The following is a 14,430-nucleotide window of genomic DNA, read 5'->3' on the forward strand; positions in this document are numbered from 1 at the left end:
GATTAAGATAGAAATGGAAAAAAATCATTATTCCTCAGTTTTTGGCCATTATAGTTTAAAATTAATACATGCTACAGTAATTAAAACCCATGCATTTTATGTGCCCATTTGTCCCGCTTATTACACCGTTTAAATTACGTCCCTATCACAATTTATGGCGCCGATATTTTATTTAGAAATAAAGGTGCATTTTTTCAATTTGCGTCCATCACTATTTATAAGCTTATAATTTTAAAAAAATTAATAAGATACTCTCTTGACATGTATATTTAAAAAGTTCAGACCCTTAGGTAACTATTTATGTAGTTTTTTTTTTTTTTAATTGTAATCGCGCGCACCACACGGCTGCAGCAGCAGTGCCCATCTGGACGGATATATCCGTCCAGATAGGGCGAAGTGGTTAAAAAAATGTAAAAAATAAAAATGGACCTAATTCTCAGATTCTTTCATCTTTTCACTTTTAAACCAAGACTTAGAGTTCTGCTTTCAAAACATCTAAGCCATGGCAGCTCCTATATTTCTACCCTCAAAGCCTAACTTTAAGCAATGAAGAGCTACAGAAGTGAATGGCTTACAAGACTACAAAATGGCCCATATGATCAGATGGTTTATATGGTGTTGCGAAATTGAAAGGTGCAAATGTGTTTGGACGCCTACAATCTAGGCATAAAGAACAAGATGAATTGTTGCATTCTGCCATCCCAACCACCTAGCGAATGGGAGAAGCATGTTTTAATACAGTCTTGACAAACAATGGCATTTTACAAGCTGAGTGTTTTCCCGCACTTCTCAGAGACCACCGTTTTGTAAGACTCATTGTGCGCATCTCGGCGAATGTTCCAGCCATTTCCATTTTTTATTTCCTCGTTAGTTTGTACTCTTCAATTTCCAGCTGTTTCGTTTAAATCTCCAAAACTCCATCGCAAGGGAGTTCTGTGTAATTGCCCATAATATGCAGTGCATTATCCATTTCAGGAACCATGCTAAAAGACAGCCGCAATAAAGGCTTTTCTGAAGGCAGTCTGGTTTACAATAATGGATCTAACAGGAAGGAAATGCAATTTGAAAGAAGCTGATGCATATGTTCTATTGTTGAATATACTGTTTGATTTAATTATTAACTGTCAGTGATGGAAAGGCAGAGCCTGCTCACTTCATGTTAAAAGGGTGCTCTTTGCTCTGAATGAGAGCACAGTAACATGGAAAAAAACAAACACATTTCAGTGCATAATTCTCTAGCATTGCAGGATTTTAGTCCATTTTTTTAAAATAATGCTTCTTTAGAAATAATCTTCTTTATGGGTGGAGCTTTTTGTAATGCAGTTTATTACAGCTTAGAACCATAATTCTAAATAGATGCTGGATTGCCACCCTTAGCCTCTTAAACATAGTCACCTAATAATTTCTGTAAGTAAATTTGTTAAAGAACAAGCAACATCGATGCTAACTTAGAAATAAAAAACACATATATAAGTAGATAAATACTACTTCTACTTACATAACAGATGTATTGTGCTATCCATGTAATGATTCCTGTGAATTTTATAAAAGAAAAGCAGAAAATCCTATTCTAGGCAGTGGCCATCTTGCCAAGCTAATGCTGACATCATATCCTCCCTGACTCTTGTTTTCTCCCCCTCCCTTCTCTTGCTCTTTGTGTATTCATTAGCTTCCCTCCTCCCAGAGTCTTCAGACACTCCCACTGAGGTGTATACTAACAACTGCCCTGTCTATTTTATTTACACATCAAATCACTGAGTCACCTCAGCCTTGCTTGTAAACACAAGTAATCAGAGGGTTTTTCTGATAAGGAGCTAGGCAGGAAAATAAATAGAAGAGGAGGAATATATTATAGATAAAAAAATTGCTTGTAAACACAAGTAATCAGAGGGTTTTTCTGATAAGGAGCTAGGCAGGAAAATAAATAGAAGAGGAGGAATATATTATAGATAAAAAAAACTCCCAGCATTTAACTCTTTGGCATTGTTTGGCACTAGGGCCAGTGCTCCTAAAGTATGTGATAACCATAACAGCAGAAAACGTTTTGCAAGTTTTGAATGCAGGATTAGCATCTTTATCACTTAATACACACAGACCAGTTGCTGTTGAAATTAGATTTTTATGGTGACAATACCGCTTTAATAAGTATTATTATTATTATATACCACCGTTATTTTCTGTGGCACAAAAGAGTAACAAATATAGGGTCATGAAACCACATGCAAGGGGAGTATCTCTGGAAAACAGCGCCTATGTCTAACATTGAAATCCACCCCAGGGAAAAGAAGGGGGGTGGGGAACACTACTTAAACAATTTAAGGTGAGTGTCAGTTGAATTGGTTGTGTCCAAAGTGATGTGAAGCTTGACCTGTAAGTATGAAGTATGGCAATAGGTCAGCCTTTACATATTGCCCAAATAACAGGCAGCTTGTCCCCCCAAATAATGTAACCAGGCAGCAGAATGCCACCTAGATAAAAAAAACAACAACTAGAATCTACTGTATATGGAGAACACCAGGGATGCTATGGAGCAGCGCCTCCAATAAGCGGCACCCATGCCATACATGCACTCCTGTAGGTACGCCTCTGCGCATAGAGTTGGTAGACAAGATACATGCCACAGTGACCAAAACATTGTGGCAAACAACATATGGAGCAAAGAACAAGAAACAAAAGGGAGAAATCACTGCCCTCATTAGCTTACAATCTAAAGGACTAGCGAGGAAACAGGTAAGGCAATGAGTGATGGTGTATATCCATAGGTGATGCATTGTTGAGTCATATTTTACTGGCAGCAGAAAGAGGTCAGAAAATGAATGGAAGTGACTTAGGTTAGATCAGTGGTTCCCAACCTTTTCCGGCCCGGGGAACACTGTCTGACCAAATTTTTCTCCGGGGAACGGCGCGGGGCGGGGAGGATGCGGCCCACGGTTGTTTGCGCGCCCTAGTGGACAGTGCCGTGCGCAGCAGGCTATGAGGGGGGCTGAGGTGCGGCTGCATAGCTAGCATAGTTGTCCCAGTGTAGGGAGTTTAGTTGCCTCAGTGTAGCTAGTATAGTGCCCCAGTATAGCCAGTATAGTGCCCCAGTATAGCCAGAATAGTGCCCCAGTATAGTGCCCCAGTATAGCCCCCCGGTATAGCTAGTATAGTGCCCCAGTATAGCCAGTATAGTACCCCAGTATAGTGCCCCAGTATAGCCCCACAGTATAGCTAGTATAGTGCCCCAGTATAGCCAGTATAGTGCCCAAGTATAGTGCCCCAGTATAGTGCCCCAGTATAGCCCCCCAGTATAGCTAGTATAGTGCCCCAGTATAGCCAGTATAGTGCCCCAGTATAGCAAGAATAGTGCCCCAGTATAGTACCCCAGTATAGCCCCCCAGTATAGCTAGTATAGTGCCCCAGTATAGCCAGTATAGTGCCCCAGTATAGTGCCCCAGTATAGCCAGTATAGTGCCCCAGTATAGCCAGTATAGTGCCCCAGTATAGCCAGTATAGTGCCCCAGTATAGTGCCCCAGTATAGCCCCCCAGTATAGCCCCCCAGTATAGCTAGTATAGTGCCCCAGTATAGCCAGTATAGTGCCCCAGTATAGCCAGAATAGTGCCCCAGTATAGCTAGTATAGTGCCCCAGTATAGCCAGTTTAGTGCGCCAGTATAGTGCACCAGTATAGCCAGAATAGTGCCCCAGTATAGCCCCCCAGTATAGCTAGTATAGTGCCCCAGTATAGCCCCCTAGTATAGCTAGTATAGTGCCCCAGTATAGCCAGTATAGTGCCCCAGTATAGCCAGTATAGTGCCCCAGTATAGCCCCCCAGTATAGCTAGTATAGTGCCCCAGTATAGCCAGTATAGTGCCCCAGTATAGCCAGAATAGTGCCCCAGTATAGCTAGTATAGTGCCCCAGAATAGTGCCCCAGTATAGCCAGTTTAGTGCCCCAGGATAGCGCCCCAGGATAGCCAGTATAGTGCCCCGGTATAGTGCCCCCCGCCCGTCCACGGCGCTGTTATTACCTTAACAGCTGCCACTCTCCCCTCTCTGGCGCGTGTATATTCAAGCAGCGTATCTCCGGCTGCTCTGTGTGATGTGGAAGGAAGCAGGGCAGCGGCTTCCTGTAACGGCGATATGTATCGCCGTTACTATGGTGACCGAGCCCTGCCTCCTGCGCATCACATACAGAGCAGCCGGGAGATACGCTGCTAGAATAAATACATGCGCTGGAGAGGGGAGAGCGGCCGCTGCTAAGGTAATAACAGCGGCGGCCGCGGGGACGGGCGAGAGGGGGATAAGAGGACGGCACACCAGGCAACGTTTCAACACTGGTTGAAAAACGCTGGGTTAGATTGCATGCTGAAAGGGTGAGCTTTGAGGGTGCACATAAAGGTGTTAAGGATTGGAAAGTGATCTATATATTTGGGGAATGGAATTCCAAAAGAGCGGAAGGCTCCTGAGAAATCTTGCACATGGAAATATGAGGAGATGATTCTAGTGGAAAACAGAACAAGGCTGTGTGCAGAGCAGTGACAACTGTAAACTAGTAGGAGATGTATAGGCATAACATATTGTGGCAAGCTTTGTAGGTTAGAGATAGAAGTTTAAAGTACACCCTCTGTTTAATTGGCTGCCAGTGAAGAGCTTGGCAGAGAGAAGAAGCAGTTGAAGAGTGAGAAGAGAGGTGGATGAGTCGAACAGATGAATTCAGTATATACTGGAGGAATGTTAGCCAATTAGTTGGTAGTCCACAGAGAAGGGTGTTGCAGAAATCAAGGTGGGATATTAGTAGGGCATGCACCAGCATTGTAAAAGTGAGTGAAGAAGGAAAAAACACAAATCCAGGCATATCACCTCAAGTTGGACATGCAATGAATGTTTGCATGTATGCACAATGTATGTTGCAGGGCCAGAGTTAGGACACATACAAATTCTGGGGTCCCTTGACACGTTGTGTGTGCCCTCACAAGAGAATGTATTCTTTTGTAACCAAGACCCTGGCTTTTAACTTAGCTGTAGGAATCACAGTGGTTCCTGGATGATTGATTTGGATGAAAGCATATGCATCAGCATTTGCCTGCAAGTGTGTGAAGGGTTAACTGACTTTGCTGAGTGAATAAGTGTCGTATGTGAAATATGTTCTTGAGTTGGAGATATCAGCCAAAATGGCAGGTGTTACTAGAACCTGTTTTGCTTATATCATTTTGACTCCAATTCATATCTTTCATATCAACTGACTTCCGTCATTACATTTACGGTATGAGAAGCACATGCTCAAATTTCTTGGTACTTTCCAATAACATACTTGGTGACGAATCATGAATAATTACACTTACGTAATATCCTAACACACTGTTGCCACCTTTATACTGATGATGTAACATTTGTTTTTTTAGACTACTTTTTTGGAATCTGTGTGACTATATGAATTATTTATTCACGTTTTGTGAGATTGTGATGTTTAATTACTGATAACAGATGTTTCTAATTGTTGATACGTGCCTTATCGCTGCTATATGTGCCCTTTTATATTTCAGAATTATTAATACCATACTTATTGGCTAACAATTACTCAAAGGATACAGTGTAAGCTCCTCACCCTATCGCACAAAGATCTGCATAAGATACATGTCACCACCTTACATTTCCTGCAGATACCATCCCCCCCAGACCCTTTGCTCCTCACAGGAGACCCTATTGTCTTCTAGCTTAGTCACATCCTCTCACTCCGGTATCCAGGACTTCTCACAAGCATTACTTCTCCTTTGGAATGCACTCCAACAACTCGTCCTTCATGCTCCGAGTCTGTCAACCTCTAACATCACACCTGGCCAGGCAAGCATATAATTTGCTATAAGTAGCATCTGCGTTTCAGTGGCTCATCCACTAGCCCTGTGTATCCTTCCCTAATGTCTACAACTCACTATCCTTTAGATTGTAAGCTCGCAAGGACAGGGGCCCCTTTCATAGTGTTTCTTATTCTGCTTATTATATTAAAATATACCAGTATTGATGATTCCCTAAACTACACATCAACTATATATGTATTTGTCCAGGATTCAAGAAACAAACTCGTGCACCATCCGTCGTCAGCAATTTATTGTGCAAATTGTTGTGCAAATAACAACAAGGATACAGTACCATCCAGATTACATACACCTTACACGTTTATGGCCCTGGTTTGGGTCTCTGAGTGAACCTAGCAAGAAGGAGGTTGGTGGCGGGTACAAGTTCAGGGAACAGCAATGGCCATTTTGCATCTAAACTACGCTTGGTCATGCTCCATATGTATTTGTATTTCTGGATCTCATGTATCTATGCTACCCTCTATTTATTTTTTACCATGTACAGCACTACAGAAGATATTGGTGCTACATAAATAATAATAATACTAATAATTTAGTTGTTTTGGGATGCTTTGCATAGGATTCTAATATTTTATATAGTATGTTTTTCTGGTTCTGATTACATGACAGTATAAATATTAATGTGCATAGTCTGAAATCACAATCCCCATAAGCTCTAAAACCTCCTCCATTTTCATGTCTGCACTGTTATTCTCACAAAACTTTATGCAGGACTTTGACATACAGAGCAGTTTGTAGCAGCTACAAACTGCCATCTGCAGTTACTGCTAATGTTATCTGGTGCAGCTGGTAACAATTAAAATCCAACTCCACTTCTTTTTATTTTATTTTTGTACAGTGTGCAAGAGGGTTAAAACCTTTTAGGGTTGTTGGAGAGATGTTTTCTCACTTCATGTTTATAGGACCTTCGTGGAGCTTAGTGGATTCAGTGGGACATGAAATGAAGGGAGCAAATACTGTAAAACTCATCACAGTTTCTAACTATTCCACACATTAGTAAATCATTTACGTTTGTTGTCTCTGTCCCTTTTGGTGGGATTTCCTCACTTCCGGTGGAAGTGGGAGAATTTCTTGTTTTCCACCAGTATGGACATGATAGAGAACAGAGAACGGTTGTGTGGACAGAAGGTAGGCTAGTAGCCGAGACGCAGTTAGAAAGGACTGATGACTTTTCAGAGTCACTTTATTAGTGCCCTAGTCCCATCGGATTGCTATGAATGTTAAAGCAGCAGGGGCAGCCATACTATGCTAGAAAAAAAGCACATATATAAGTAGAAAACGACTTGTTCTACTTAAATAACATATGTATTGTACTGTCACATTTTGATTTCAGTTAATTTTATACAGTAAATGAAGAGAAAACTGTTCCTGGCATTGATCTGAATAGGAGGATGCTCTGCCGGATTTTATCTGCAACAGCACCACGCATCGGCAGCCACTTTTACCTAAGTCGGATTATAGAGGAAAAGGCCAATGTTGGACATAGCCAAGTGTTATGAAACACAGGATTCACTTTAACAATTAAAGAAATATACATGATATTTCCTTTCATGACTTGCAGATCCATAAAACAGCATTTGTTGGGATAATTTGAAAGAATTCAGAATTGAAAGCTAACATCAGCCAATATCCTCTCATCTCTCCTCTGCAAACAGGCACTGAACTAACATGGTGACCTGGCACTAAGAGTGTGCTTCAAGAAGCTCTGTGTTCATAAAGTCCTTGTTTTATTCAAACCAAAGTAAAACTTAGGTTAAGAGTTGCTCTCCATGAATCCCTAACCTCCATAAGTCATATTATCTTAGTGTTTATTTGGAATGCAAATGAACCAATGAATTATTATGCTGCCTCTCACTTCATCGTGAATCTCCATATTCATAAATGCATTTATACCTCTGTGTCCTGCTCGGCTGCATGTCGAGTGTTCTATCCCATGAGTGCCCTGTGCTCCGACAGTAACTCAATCCACTCTATAAACCTAAACAATGGATCTGGGAAACCAAAGACACAGTCATTGTTAATTATCAAAAAAAAAAATTGAGGCGGATGGAAAAGAACAGTAAAATGACTATATGGCTCCATAAAAGGACGTAGCTTTAGCACAGCTGAAACAAGAAAGACAAGTAAAGTTGTCACAAACTCATTAATCAAGCACCCTAAATATTAACAGTGAATATAAAAATGTGAAATGTTAATATATTACTTGAAATAATTTTAAGGTAAATGCCCATGAAAGATGTATGAGGTTGACTTATTTTAGTAATTGCACTCAGTGGTGCTTGGATACCACTTGTCACTATCTGGATCTAATTCTGGTCCGGATACCCAGATATCCGTTCCGGGTCGGATATCCGAGTTTAAAATTTTCCAATCCGGATCCGAATTGGATATCCGACCTCAGTATCCAGTCGGATTCGGATATCTGACCTCAGCATCCAGCCGGATTCGGATATCTGGATAGAAAACCGGAAGTGACCTGAAATGGCTTAATATGCTTCCAAAAGTCTCTCTCTCTCTCTCCCACCTCTCTTTCTCTCCTCTCTCTCTCTCTCTCTCTCTCTCTCTCTCTCTCTCTCTCTCTAGGCCTGGATGCCTTCGAAAGGGATTTTTGCCATTGAAGGTGATTTTGGCTTCTGCTCGGATATCTGATTTCGGATTTCAAATGGGAAATCCGAGTTTGCCTGGATAGTCTATTTGGATTTTAAAAAAATATACGAATTGCTATTCAAAGTTTGGATAGTGGAAAAGTTTGGATTATCTGGGTAGTTCGGATATCCGAAATCTTGCTGAGCACCAAATTGCACTCTCTGACTTCTTGGCCCACTTCCAACCATGTTTCTGTCCAGTGGGGTATATTAGTGAGAGCAGGGGCGTAACTAAAAGAAGCAGTGCCTGTGACCGCAGAGGGGCCCACAATAGTAAGGGGGCCAAATGACTACTTTAATCCATTCGATAAAGGGGTCCTTCCTTTAGATCATGTGTGGCTATTCTGTGGCTACACTTGTTATAAGTGTGAGGATTATGATGTCCACACTTGTTTTATGACCTTTGCAAGATGGACCCCCAGATAGTGAGGGTCACCAAGGGTAGGCAAGAGAAGTGGTGTGGTTAATATTAGGGGGTCCCATCAAAATGTTGCTGGGGGGGCCCCATGATTTGTAGTTACGCCCCTGAGTGGGAGGTGCTCTACTGAACTACTGGATGGCAAAGGACAAATCAGTGAACCAGGTAGTGCCCATAATCAAAAATGTGAAACACAAACACAGAGCAGGGCACTGGCAGTGCTCCTCCTGTCCCTCCTGGCACAAAGGTGGAGGTAGCAGTCATGCTGCTGGGTTTTTGCCCTTCGTTGCCCTCCTACGGCCTCCTCCACGTCTCCCGATGTACTGGCCTGTCTCCTGGACGCTACACTGAAAGACTCAGCAAACCTTCTTGCCACAGCTTGTATTGATGTGCCATCCTGGATGGGCTGCACTACCCGGGCGGGCGGCGGTAGACTGAATACATACCTCGCTAAGGAGGTATGTATTCAGTCTATCTACCGCCGCCCGCCCGCTCGCTGCCGCTAATTATTGCAGGAGCGGCAGCACTGAGAGGAGACCCCGAGGTGGGTGGGGGGGAATGTCCCCCCTCCCTACCGATCTGTGGCCACGCTCTCCTCTTATGTTGCTACCCCTCCTGCCCCCAAAAGTCCCTGAGCGGGCCCTAGGTGGGCCCCGGGCCCCCACCCGCGGGGCAGCGGTCGCATCCCCTATTGTTACGCCGGTGTTAGCAAGGCAAAGGATCAACAGAACAGCCAGGCATTTTGCATTGTTTAAAAGGAAATCAATATGTCAGATTCCATATCCCTCTCCCTTCAGGTGTACTTTTAATCACACTGCTGGATATTGGTGCCCCTATAAATTAACCCTAAACTGTGATAGGAACATTAGATTGTAAGTCCCAGTGAGGGACATTTAGTGCTATGAATAATTTGGTGCACTGTGAAAAATGTGTGAGTGCTATACATAATACTGTATATAAGAATGTAATAGTTATGCATTTTGGCTGTTTACTTACAGCCCAGCTACACTATTTTTAACTTCTCTCTCTTGCTCTTCCTAACAATGGGGAGGATCACCTCTTCCCCCATCTCCCCATTGTAACCAAAGAAGTACTTTCACATTCGGACCACCCAAAGAAGCTATAAATCTTTATTTGACTGACAGAAAAAGGGACAATCGAGAGCCCACTTTAGTGTTGTATGTTTGAATATTGAATCTATAAAAGTTTAAATGGCTACTCACAAGGGTGGGTTATCTCCTAGGGAACCACTGTATGTACTGGTAAGGAAACTGACCTGTCCTAACTCAGGTTAAGAAATCGCTCTCTGTAGAAGATGGGGTGACACCCCTCCACCAGGGTGAATAGCTGAAGTATTATCAAAACAGAGACACCAGTGTAGCATAAAATCTATTAAAAACAGTTGGGAGGCAGTAGTGGACTTACCTCCCCATTGAAGACTCAATATAACAATATCAGATAGGAACAAATATTTATTGATCACTTCAAAAATGCTGCAAGGCGTTTCACGGGTCTGTAGCCATCTTCATCAGGAAATAAAAAAAATAAGTGAATTGAAGAGAAGTAAAGATAGATTGAGCCTGGCCTACTCGTTCTTATCTGATATTGTTTTTTGTGTCTTCAATGGGGAGATAAGTCCACCACTGCCTCCCATTTTAAACTGTTTTTAATAGATTGTATTCTACACTGGCGTCTCTGTTTCGATAATAAATCTTTATTTAGTGATTTACAGATAATCAGCACAAAATAGGCTTACATGTATCATCCATGACATGGCCCTTAATCACGGCCTACAGATTCTCTGATTGATTCTAACATTTCCCCACCAATATTTAAAGGGACTATATGAAATTAGATTTAAACATTCATAAATAACCCATGAATGAGCATGAGGTTCAGAGCCACCAGATAAATACTTGCTGTAAGCTACATAGGAAAAAATACATTTGTAGTGCATTATACTCTGAGATAAATGTACCTCTTATAAGTACGTGCAAATCTATTTTAAATATGACAGTGTTTCATTATAGTTGACCTTAAAATAGTGTTATGTGATAGGAGGGAGACAGTGGCGTAGCTAGAGATCATCGTAAGCAATGCCACCTGTCCATACCCTATGGATATGAGTTAACTGGGCAATTTACATTTTCATGCAATCAGCACTGCACATAGTTCATGGGCACTGAGACACAGTCAGAGGTTGGAGAAACGCAAGAAAGTAAATGGTGAATACATTAAGTACCACCTGGGTGGCTCAGACTGGGCCCCCTATACTCCAGGGTCCCATAGCAGAAGCTATGGCTGCTATGGTTATTGCTACACCCCAGGAGGGAGAGGTTTGCTGGATTTTAACATTGGGAACTTGGTGACTGAATTCCAGATGCTATGTCAGTTTACTATTTTAGTCCACACAGATTAATACATTGATATGCATGACCATTATTATCAATTAAAAAATACAGGGAGTCAGACAAGTGAGTGTTTAGTCTGTGGGCTGTGCCCGACATCACGGTGCTATAATGATTGCAGTGTTTATGTGTATTATGTTTGTTGACTCACTAGGGCCTCTGGTGTAACAGAAATTTATACGGCTGTTTTTATGTCCTTCCATTTAGTCCATTTAAATGTTAATGGGGAAAAGTTAAAACTAATCAGGGAATCTTCAGTCCTGTTTAAATGCTGAACCATTTGTCAAGTTTGAGGCTATGATTAAGCCCAGTGCTCTGGTAGAAACCAGTAAACATGTTTTGTCCTGATTATTTCCTAATAAAGACAATTTTAGTTTTTTGCACTGCTTGGATGTCTGAGTGCAGAGCTTCTTCCTCAGAGGGATGGTCAATGAGATGAACATCATTCTGAGTTGATACACATTTTATGGTAATTTTATACAAATTGATGAATCTTGAACATGGACCAATGAAATGAAGCAGTTGCTGTAGAGCTCATTTCCACTAGGGGGAATTCGGGGAGATTCTCCATACGCAAATTCAGATGGGGAATCGCTGCCTACAGAAATCAATAGGCTGCTTCCAAAATCGCATGTGGGGAAAAAAACAGACAGCAGCATTTTTTGCATTGCACATGCGAATCCCCATAGACTTGTTTGGCACTACTAGTGGAATATGGATGCATACTCGCATCAGACCTAGTGCCAGTGTCTGTCACAAAGACGGATGCTAGCCTAAGTGGAAATCCCGCCCTTAAAGTTACCATAAAATTATTTAAATTATTTGTGTGTGAGTGGGGGGGGGGGCGGGGGGGGGGCTGGGATGGCGGGGGGTTCAGAGCGTGGCGCATAGAGGACATAGTGGAATTTAATGGACCAGGGAACGTGTCTCTGTGTCCCATCCACCCCCCTTGAACCGCGTACACTTTAATCATCTCTACTTCCTTATATTCTGTATTACTTGCATGGCTTGCTGACTGGCACCTTCTCCTTGGATGCTGCAAGGTCTGTTCAGAGTAGAACAGCTCTTATCTTTGTTTAACCACTTGAGGACCTAGGGCTTTCTACCCCTTAAGGACCGGCCACTTTTTTTCCATTCAGACCACTGCAGCTTTCACGGTTTATTGCTCGCTCATACAACCTACCACCTAAATGAATTTTGGCTCCTTTTCTTGTCACTAATAAAGCTTTCTTTTGGTGCTATTTAATTGCTCCTGCGATTTTTACTTTTTATTATATTCAGCAAAAAAGACATGAATTTTGGCAAAAAAATTATTTTTTTAACTTTCTGTGCTGACAGTTTTCAAATAAAGTAAAATTTCTGTATACATGCAGCGCGAAAAATGTGGACAAACATGTTTTTGATAAAAAAAACCCCATTCAGCGTATATTTATTGGTTTGGGTAAAAGTTATAGCGTTTACAAACTATGGTGCAAAAAGTGAATTTTCCCATTTTCAAGCATCTCTGACTTTTCTGACCCCCTGTCATGTTTCATGAGGGGCTAGAATTCCAGGATAGTATAAATACCCCCCAAATGACCCCATTTTGGAAAGAAGACATCCCAAAGTATTCACTGAGAGGCATAGTGAGTTCATAGAAGATATTAATTTTTGTCACAAGTAAGCGGAAAATGACACTTTGTGACACGAAAAAAAAAAAAAAAAAAGTTTCCATTTCTTCTAACTTGCACCAAAAAAAAATGAAATCTGCCACGGACTCACCATGCCCCTCTCTGAATACCTTGAAGGGTCTACTTTCCAAAATGGGATCATTTGTGGGGTGTGTTTACTGTCCTGACATTTTGGGGGGTGCTAAATTGTAAGCACCCCTGTAAAGCCTAAAGGTGCTCATTGGACTTTGGACCCCTTAGCGCAGTTAGGCTGCAAAAAAGTGCCACACATGTGGTATTGCCGTACTCAGGAGAAGTAGTATAATGTGTTTTGGGGTGTATTTTTACACATACCCATGCTGGGTGGGAGAAATATCTCTGTAAATGACAATTTGTTAATTTTTTTTACACACAATTGTCCATTTACAGAGTTATTTCTCCCACCCAGCATGGGTATGTGTAAAAATACACCCCAAAACACATTGTACTACTTCTCCTGAGTACGGCGATACCACATGTGTGGCACTTTTTTGCACCCTAACTGCGCTAAAGGGCCCAAAGTCCAATGAGCACCTTTAGGATTTCACAGGTCATTTTGCGGAATTTGATTTCCAGACTACTCCTCACGGTTTAGGGCCCCTAAAATGCCAGGGCAGTATAGGAACCCCACAAATGACCCCATTTTAGAAAGAAGACACCCCAATGTATTCCGTTAGTAGCATAGCGAGTTCATAGAAGATTTTATTTTTTGTCAAAAGTTAGCGGAAAATTGATTTTTATTGTTTTTTTCACAAAGTGTCATTTTCCACTAACTTTTGACAAAAAATAAAATCTTCAATGAACTCACCATACTCCTAACGGAATACCTTGGGGTGTCTTCTTTCTAAAATGGGGTCATTTGTGGGGTTCCTATACTGCCCTGGCATTTTAGGGGCCCTAAACCGTAAGGAGTAGTCTGGAAATCAAATTCCGCAAAATGACCTGTGAAAGCCTAAAGGTGCTCATTGGACTTTGGGCCCTTTAGCGCAGTTAGGGTGCAAAAAAGTGCCACACATGTGGTATCACCGTACTCGGGAGAAGTAGTACAATGTGTTTTGGGGTGAATTTTTACACATACCCATGCTGGGTGGGAGAAATATCTCTGTAAATGGACAATTGTGTGTAAAAAAATCAAAAGATTGTCATTTGCAGAGGTATTTCTCCCACCCAGCATGGGTATGTGTAAAAATACACCCCAAAACACATTGTACTACTTCTCCCAAGTACGGCAATACCACATGTGTGGCACTTTTTTGCACCCTAACTGCGCTAAAGGGCCCAAAGTCCAATGAGCACCTTTAGGCTTTCACAGGTCATTTTGCGGAATTTGATTTCCAGACTACTCCTCACGGTTTAGGGCCCCTAAAATGCCAGGGCAGTATAGGAACCCCACAAATGACCCCATTTTAGAAAGAAG

General features: G+C 41.9%; 1 long non-coding RNA gene across 1 annotated transcript in view; it reads right to left on the reverse strand.

Moving 5' to 3' along the window:
* LOC137521037 (uncharacterized) overlaps positions 1-14,430 on the reverse strand; it is a 47,892-nt gene that overhangs the window by 19,722 nt on the left and 13,740 nt on the right. Inside the window, exon 3 of the long non-coding RNA XR_011021999.1 lies at positions 7,748-7,845. This is a non-coding gene — a long non-coding RNA (uncharacterized lncRNA). The remainder of the gene's footprint in view (positions 1-7,747; positions 7,846-14,430) is intronic.

The sequence above is a fragment of the Hyperolius riggenbachi genome, chromosome 6 (genome assembly GCF_040937935.1).
Source record: "Hyperolius riggenbachi isolate aHypRig1 chromosome 6, aHypRig1.pri, whole genome shotgun sequence".
Classification (NCBI taxonomy): domain Eukaryota; kingdom Metazoa; phylum Chordata; class Amphibia; order Anura; family Hyperoliidae; genus Hyperolius; species Hyperolius riggenbachi.